We start from the raw sequence: 7086 nt of genomic DNA, 5'->3' as shown, positions 1-7086 counted from the left end.
TTACTTATTTACATGTCTGTCCCCCATAAGAATGTGAGCTCTTGAAGACAAGGTCTTTTTTGGGGGGACTTTTTTTTAGCACATGGTATATGTTTAATAAATATTTACTAACTTCAAGGTTGCAGGTATCATTTAAGAAACAAGGGCCTGAGGTCCTGAGGGTTTACGTGACATGGTTGTGTTCATATATGTCATTGTTAGTAAGATGACCCAGTAAACTGACTTACACCAGGCTACTTTTCAAGTAAGTGCTCTCACCTGCACCAACCTATTCTCATCTATCCCTCAAGTCAATTGCCTTTGTATTTATTTTGTATATCTGTTATCTTTACTTTTATGTGTACCTTTTTGCATATTTTTTCAATAGAATTTAAATGTTGGGAGGGCAAGTACTCCCACCTAGCCCAATTTAACACTTTTTGGGGGAGTATGGATATGTGGTTTCATTAGTATAGGGAATTCTAGATAAAAAAAAAAACTCCCTTTACCATGTGTAACTACAATTATTTTGCACTTATTGTCACAGTTTCCCAGAATAGCAGAGTTGAAATGAATTGCCAGGGTCATGTAAACAGCAAATATAAAAGAAAACCATTTGTCCAAAAATCAAACAAAACATACAAAGGAGAATGTTTGGAGCTCTCCCAGGGGCAATGAAATAACTCAGGTCAACCAAGGAAAAAAAATGTCCTAGATCTCACTCAAGGAGAAGTTTCCCAAAGTCTCTAGTGTAGCAATATGGGACATATTGGGGGGGATAGGGACATGATGGATACTGTCAGTTCCACTCATATTCCAGAACCTTTTCTTCAAAATCCTGAAGTGGGTTTGTTTTTCTCAAAAATGGAAGACAGTAGTGCCCGAAGCCCAAAATTACTTAAAAATTATTTGAAATAAGTTCAACCAAACACTTGAAGAGCAATCCTCTCTCTTGCCATAGCCTACTCTTCCCCATTTCTCATACAAGAATGGGAGTAATGATTCTCACCAATAAGGAGGGAATCCTTTAGCAATGGACTTTGGGACTGTGTAAATTCAAGATACTTACAGAGTTGGTTCCCTGAACCAACAGAACCAGGGAAGGAAGGAGGGAGGGAAGAAAGGAAGGAAGGAGGGAAGGAAGAAAAGAAGGAAGGAGGGAGGGAAGGAAGTTTAAGTGAAAGATAATCTGAGAAGGGAAGGCATCAGTAACTGAAGGAACCAGAGAGGTTCCTTGTAGAAGGTAGGGTTTGAAGAAAAGTACAAATATTAAGAGAAGTGAGGCAGTAGAACATTCCAGGAATGTAAGACAGCAAAGATATGAAGGCACCTTATTCAGGAGAGTAGAGTAGAGTAACCTGGCTATAGACAGAATTTGTGGAGGGCAGTAAAGATTTAAGAAGGTTGCAAGAGTAGTAAGGGACCAAGTTAAGAGGAGTTTTAAATGTCAGAGGAGTTTAAAAGTTGATCTTGGAGGTAATATAGAGCCACAAGGTCATATTAAGCAACTAGGGGTTGGGGGAGAAGTGACATAAATCTGTGCTTTCCAAAAATCACCTCCAAAAAAAACAAAAGAAATTAAAAAAAAAGAAGAAAAATCACCTCCTTTTGCCAGATTGTTGACCACCATGGGGGGGGGGGGGGGGGGGGGCGGGTAGTAGAAAAATGTGGAACTCATAAATTCACAAATTGATGTTAAAAACTACCTTTGCATGTCATTGGAAAAATTAAATAAAATTTCAATTAACAGAGAGAAAGAAATGAGAAGGAAAGAAGGAAGGAGGAGGGAGGGAGGGAGGGAGGGAGGGAGGAAGGAAGGGAGGAAGGAAGGAAGGAAGGAAGGAAGGAAGGAAGGAAGGAAGGAAGGAAGGGAGGGAGGGAGGGAGGGAGGGACTGGAGAAGAGAGAGAGACTTAGAGCAGGTGTGTTTTCCCCTGCTTTTGTACGTTCAGGGTGGACTCTTGAGAAGCTCCTGCAGAAGTAGATGAGAAAAGAGGCCTAGGTGAGATAGACAAGCCTTGGGATGCGGAGTATGAGGAAAGGCAGAAGCTTCTCCTTTCGGACCACAATGGCCCAGCAACGCCGGGTGACTTCACCGAGGGTCTTCACTCTCGGTCACATGTTGCCAACGGGCTCTGCCTTAGGGCGGTTTGGGGAGTTCCCTCAGTGCTGGGTACCCGGAACCAATACAACCATGGATCTGGGGAAAAGGAAATTTAACAGAAGCAGCAGCTCAGAGGGGAGGGGTGTGGCGTCATAGGGGGAGGAGAGGAAGGTTGGAAGCGCTTGGAAACTTTAAAAGCGCTATGTAGGGGTGGCTAGGTGGCGCAGTGGATAGAGCACTGGCCGTGGAGTCAGGAGGGCCTGAGTTGAAATCCGACCTCAGACACTTAATAATTAATTACCTAGCTGTGTGGCCTTGGGCAAGCTACTTAACCTCATTGCCTTGCAAAAACCTTAAAAAATCTAAAAAAACAAGAAAAAAATCAAAAGGGCACAAATCTGAATAGCCTCTCTATAATAACATCAAAAACAGAAAACACTCTATGCATCCATCTACTGTTAGAGAAAATATAATCCGGCCTCAGACACTTAATAATGACCTAGCTGTGTGGCCTTGGGCAAGCCACTTAACCTCCTTGCCTTGCAAAAACCTTAAAAAAATCTAAAAAAAAATCAAAAGGACACAAATTTGAATAGCCTCTCTATAATAACATCAAAAGCAGAAAACACTCTATGCATCCATCTACTGTTAGAGAAAATATAATCCGGCCTCAGACACTTAATAATGACCTAGCTGTGTGGCCTTGGCCAAGTCACTTAACCCAATTGCCTTGCAAAAACCTTAAAAAAAAATCTAAAAAAATATCAAAAGGACACAAATTTGAATAGCCTCTCTATAATAACATCAAAAGCAGAAAACACTCTATGCATCCATCTACTGTTAGAGAAAATATAATCCGGCCTCGGACACTTAATAATGACCTAGCTGTATGGCCTTGGGCAAGCCACTTAACCTCCTTGCCTTGCAAAAACCTTAAAAAAATTTAAAAAAAAATCAAAAGGACACAAATTTGAATAGCCTCTCTATAATAACATCAAAAGCAGAAAACACTCTATGCATCCACCTACTGTTGGAGAAAATATAATCCGGCCTCGGACACTTAATAATGACCTAGCTGCTGTGTGGCCTTGGGCAAGCCACTTAACCTCCTTGCCTTGCAAAAACCTTAAAAAAATCTAAAAAAAAAATCAAAAGGACACAATTTGAATAGCCTCTCTATAATAACATCAAAAGCAGAAAACACTCTATGCATCCACCTACTGTTGGAGAAAATATAATCCGGCCTCGGACACTTAATAATGACCTAGCTGCTGTGTGGCCTTGGGCAAGCCACTTAACCTCCTTGCCTTGCAAAAACCTTAAAAAAATCTAAAAAAAAAATCAAAAGGACACAATTTGAATAGCCTCTCTATAATAACATCAAAAGCAGAAAACACTCTATGCATCCATCTACTGTTAGAGAAAATATAATCCGGCCTCGGACACTTAATAATGACCTAGCTGTGTGGCCTTGGCCAAGTCACTTAACCCAATTGCCTTGCAAAAACCTTAAAAAAAAATCTAAAAAAATATCAAAAGGACACAAATTTGAATAGCCTCTCTATAATAACATCAAAAGCAGAAAACACTCTATGCATCCATCTACTGTTAGAGAAAATATAATCCGGCCTCGGACACTTAATAATGACCTAGCTGTATGGCCTTGGGCAAGCCACTTAACCTCCTTGCCTTGCAAAAACCTTAAAAAAATTTAAAAAAAAATCAAAAGGACACAAATTTGAATAGCCTCTCTATAATAACATCAAAAGCAGAAAACACTCTATGCATCCACCTACTGTTGGAGAAAATATAATCCGGCCTCGGACACTTAATAATGACCTAGCTGCTGTGTGGCCTTGGGCAAGCCACTTAACCTCCTTGCCTTGCAAAAACCTTAAAAAAATCTAAAAAAAAAATCAAAAGGACACAATTTGAATAGCCTCTCTATAATAACATCAAAAGCAGAAAACACTCTATGCATCCACCTACTGTTGGAGAAAATATAATCCGGCCTCGGACACTTAATAATGACCTAGCTGCTGTGTGGCCTTGGGCAAGCCACTTAACCTCCTTGCCTTGCAAAAACCTTAAAAAAATCTAAAAAAAAAATCAAAAGGACACAATTTGAATAGCCTCTCTATAATAACATCAAAAGCAGAAAACACTCTATGCATCCATCTACTGTTAGAGAAAATATAATCCGGCCTCGGACACTTAATAATGACCTAGCTGCTGTGTGGTCCTGGGCAAGCCACTTAGGATCCTTGCCTTGCAAAAACCTTAAAAAAATTTTAAAAAAATCAAAAGGACACAAATTTGAATAGCCTCTCTATAATAACATCAAAAGCAGAAAACACTCTATGCATCCACCTACTGTTGGAGAAAATATAATCCGGCCTCGGACACTTAATAATGACCTAGCTGTGTGGCCTTGGGCAAGCCACTTAGCCTCCTTGCCTTGCAAAAAAAAAAAAAAACTAAAAAAAGAGCTACGTAAAGGTCAGTGCTTGTTGCCGGACTCCCTCCAATTCGAGGAGCTTCAGTTCCGCGTGGATTGCGGGGGGCTCTGGCGCCCCCACTCCCGCCTCTCTTCCCTCGAATCTCCTCAGCTGAAGGTCTCCGGCAGGAGACGCCGCGTGCCCACGCGCCTGCGCACTCGAGCATTTTCCCCCCACGCGCCTGCGCGCTCGAGCATTTTCCTCCCCGCAGCGCGCAATCGCCCCTTGCCCGCTTCTGGCCAAGCCGCCTGCGCACGCGCGCGCCTGCCGTAAACCCCCGCCCCCGCGCGGCGAGTGTCGGGAAGGCGCATGCGTCCTGGGTAGGCAGGGAAACCCTGGGGTCTCCCGGGCGCGTTGCCACAGCAACGGCGGACCGAGCTGCCTTGCTGGAGGGGCCTGGGCGCCCGGAGAGTGGTAGGAGAGCCGGAGGCCGAGGGAGGCCGCCTCTTCCGGCCCAGATCCCCGGGGGCTGAGGGGAGGGGCCGGAATAAACAAAGGCGGCCGAGGTGGGGGCCGGGGTACTGGGGAGAGAGCGGGGTGCGGGATTTGGGGTAAGTGAGGAGGGCGGCCCAAAAGTCTTAGTGCAGTTCGTGGGCTGGGGGAGGGGAGGGGTGCCCTAACTCACAGGGTGAGGCCACGGCCGTTATTAATCGATAAAGCAATGGGCTTGGAGAGCCGAATCAGGATTCAGACCCAGGCCTTCTGGACCAGGGCAGCGGTGCCCCCCAGACAACACTTTTAAATGGGGGAGCTGGGGAAGGGGTCAGAGTCTTGTAATGGTGGAACAAGTCCATGGCCTTGGGGCAGCTAGGTAGAGTCAGGAGGACCCGAGTTCAAATGTGGCCCCAGACACTTCATAATGGCCTAGCTGCGTGGCCTTGGGCAAGCCGCTTAACCCCATTGCCTTGAAAAAACCTAAATTTAAAAAAAAAGAGCGGTGGATATGATTTATTATATTTTTATATACTGACTATGTCAAAGAATGTGATTTATTACATTTTTAAAAGGCCTCTACAACAGTTCCCCACCCCCCCCAGATTTTTTTCCTAAAGAAGAAGGCAGAAATTTATTCAAATTCCAAGTTACCAAAAGCTGCCAGAACTTGTCCTGGACAAGTCAGATCAATAATCTATATAATAAGGGGCAGCTAGGTGGTGCAGTAAATAGAGCTCCAACTCTGGTGTCAGGAGGACCTGAGTTCAAATGTGGCCCCAGACACTTCATAATGGCCTAGCTGTGTGGCCTTGGGCAAGCCACTTAACCCCATTGCCTTGAAAAAACCTAAATTAAAAAAAGGGCGGTAGATATGATTTAGTATATTTTTATATACTTACTATGTCAAAGAATGTGATTTATTACATTTTTAAAAGGCCTCTACAACAGTTTTTTTTCCCAGATTTTTTTCCTAAAGAAGAAGGCAGAAATTTATTCAAATTCCAAGTTACCAAAAGCTGCCAGAACTTGTCCTGGACAAGTGAGATCAATAATCTATATAATAAGGGGCAGCTAAGTGGTGCAGTAAATAGAGCTCCAACTCTGGTGTCAGGAGGACCTGAATTCAAATGTGGCCCCAGACATTTAATAATGACCTAGCTGTGTGGCCTTGGGCAAGCCGCTTAACCCCATTGCTTTGCAAAAACCTAAATAAAAAAAAAAGCAGTAGATACGATTTATCAGATTTTATATACTTATGTCAAAGAATATGATTTATTATATTTTTAAAAGCCCTTTTCTCTACAACAATCTTTTTTTTCCTAGATTTTTTTTTCTTCTTTTTTCTACAGGAGAAGGCAGAATTTCATTCAAATTCCAAGTCACCAAAAGCTGCCAAAACTTGTTCTGGACAAATCAGATCAATAATCTATATAATAAGGGGCAGCTAGGTGGTTCAGTGAATCGCGCTCCAGCTCTGGAGTCAGGAGGACCTGAGTTCAAATGCAGCCTCAGACACTTAATAATGACCTAGCTGTATGACCTTGGGCAAGCTACTTAACCCCATTGCCTTGCAAAAACCTAAAAAAAAATAATAATCTATATAACAAAGACTTCCTAGTCTCTGGCCCCTTCTGTTAAGTAATGTTTTGATTCAGTAAGAATGTTTTATTTGTTCTTGAGGAAAAGATGCTGTATCCCACTCACTGTTATCCAACTAGTTCTTGAGTAACTAAATTATTTAAGGAAATATTATAGCATGCCTTTCCTAGGGGTTTATCAATATTTAAATTAATGCTTTTCAACTCATTGATTTCAAGATTTATATTTAAGTATTCAGCTTAGAATCTTAATTTAGAGATTATTCAATAGAAAGAAATTGCAAGTGGATTTTTTTTTCATTCCTGAAACATTTGGGATTGATTTGTTTGTTAACAAAACTAAGTCCGTGGGAGAAATTTGAGTCTTCATTATTGCACAAAAGTCCTATACTGATGCCTTCTATAGTAGAGATGACCCTGAATTCTCAGAAGATTGTAGAGTATAAGCAATGCCAAGATAAAAGGATTTTGTT

At 42.1% G+C, this 7086-nt stretch overlaps 1 protein-coding gene across 8 annotated transcripts in view; it reads left to right on the top strand.

Moving 5' to 3' along the window:
- The first annotated feature begins 4852 nt into the window (after positions 1-4852).
- The window catches only part of RNF32 (ring finger protein 32), a 70414-nt gene continuing 68180 nt past the window's right edge, over positions 4853-7086 (top strand). For 2 of the 8 annotated variants that reach the window (XM_074193277.1, XM_074193274.1), the window contains exon 1: positions 4906-4994. The gene's annotated coding sequence lies outside the window, so the exon portion shown is untranslated. The other 6 variants (XM_074193276.1, XM_074193278.1, XM_074193281.1 and 3 more) reach the window with 6 other exon arrangements.

Source organism: Macrotis lagotis, chromosome 7 (genome assembly GCF_037893015.1).
Source record: "Macrotis lagotis isolate mMagLag1 chromosome 7, bilby.v1.9.chrom.fasta, whole genome shotgun sequence".
NCBI lineage: Eukaryota > Metazoa > Chordata > Mammalia > Peramelemorphia > Peramelidae > Macrotis > Macrotis lagotis.
Note: the sequence above shows the minus strand (reverse complement) of the source record. Positions and strands in the feature narration are given on the sequence as shown.